We start from the raw sequence: 1,592 nt of genomic DNA, 5'->3' as shown, positions 1-1,592 counted from the left end.
GCCTCCGGGGAGCCCAGCAGGAAAAGCTCGGAATGGAGAAGCTACACTTCCTTCTCTTTTTAAAAATATATTTACTGACTTGAGAGAGGAAGGGAGAGAGAGAGAGAGAAACACCCATGATGAGAGAGGATCACGGACCCGCCGCCTCCTGCACGCCCCACCCTGGGGATCCAGCCCACAACCCCGGGCATGTGCCCTGACCGGGCATCGAACCCTGACCTCCTGGTTCAGGGGTCAAGGCTCACCCACTGAGCCACCCCGGCCCGGCTTTTCTGTATGTAATTTTGTTCCATCTCCGCCCTCTCCCTGTGTGAGCCAACGGGGGCACTCCATCTGGGGGGAGTTCAGAGATTTGGAATGAAAGCTAGGAGGTGGCAGAGGGCTGACCCTGTTTATTTTGTCTCTCCGTTCGGCATCCCCCCAATTCCCTCCTCTCGTATTTCTTATAAACATTTGGACGTCCGGTGGAGTTTCCCCCAAATGTCTTCCATCTGGAGACGGCGCGAACTCACCAGCCATCTCGTCTACCTTCCAAATCCCGGCCTGAGAAACGGCAGCCGCTCCTAGCCGAGGAGGGTCCCACGGGCTGTTCCGAAAGCACCCCCAACCCACAGACATCGAGCGTGGAGACCGATTCGCAGGAGCGACGGGGAGGAGCGAGTGTTTCTGTCGTCGGCCGTCCATGGTTCCTTTGTGGTTGACAAGGTCTCTGTCTGGCAGGGAGCCGGCCGATCGCCCCGGGTTAAACTCCGGGGACGGGGAACCCCGCCTGCCGTGAGCCCCACCTTGTCATTCAGAGCACGGGGGACCCCAAGGGGCAGCGCAGACGGGACCGGACGGCGGGGAAGCCGCCGAGTGGAGTCTGGAACCGCCTCCTCGGCCCGACTCTTTCCTGGGGGGCCCATGGAGAATGGCACCGGCACCCCCGGTTCTCCGGCGCTGCGTTCATTTGGAACCCCTCACTGTGGGGAGGGCAGAGGCCCAGTGCCCACGGTCAGCAGACGGGAGGGCGTTTGCAGCCAGATGTTCACACGAAGGAGCTAGGACGAGTCACGGTCTCTTGGAATGGGTATTTGAGGTCAACGTGGATTTTTTTTTCTTTTCTTTTTTTTTACTGAGTTCAGAGAGGAAGGGAGAGGGAGAGAGAGAGAAACATCCATGATGAGAGAGAGTCATGGATCGGCCGCCTCCTGCACGCCCCCCCCTGGGGATGGAGCCCACCACCCGGGCCTGTGCCCTGACCGGGAATTGAACCCTGACCTCCTGGTTCATGGGTTGACGCTCAACCACTGAGCCACGCCGGCCGGGGCTACTTTTTTTTTGCTTCTGAATTCTCCAGATAATTGTCACAACCCTTGCATTTGACCTGCTTAAAGGGGATTTAACCCATGGAAATGGAGCAACGGTACAAATGATGGTCAGAACTGGAGGCGCTGGGACGCCCCCCTCCCTCCCTCCGGGGCCAAACCTTGGTCCGGCAGAGAGTCTACATCTCCTGAGCCCCGTCCTGGGCCCTGGACCTGCGGTGGGGAACCGGACGGGCCGGGAGCTGCTGCAGGTGGGAGAGGAACACACACACAGAGGATGGTGTC

This window comes from Myotis davidii, unplaced genomic scaffold, assembly GCF_000327345.1.
Source record: "Myotis davidii unplaced genomic scaffold, ASM32734v1 scaffold685, whole genome shotgun sequence".
Lineage (NCBI taxonomy): Eukaryota > Metazoa > Chordata > Mammalia > Chiroptera > Vespertilionidae > Myotis > Myotis davidii.
The sequence above is the reverse complement of the archived record's forward strand: the minus strand, read 5'-3'. Positions refer to the sequence as shown.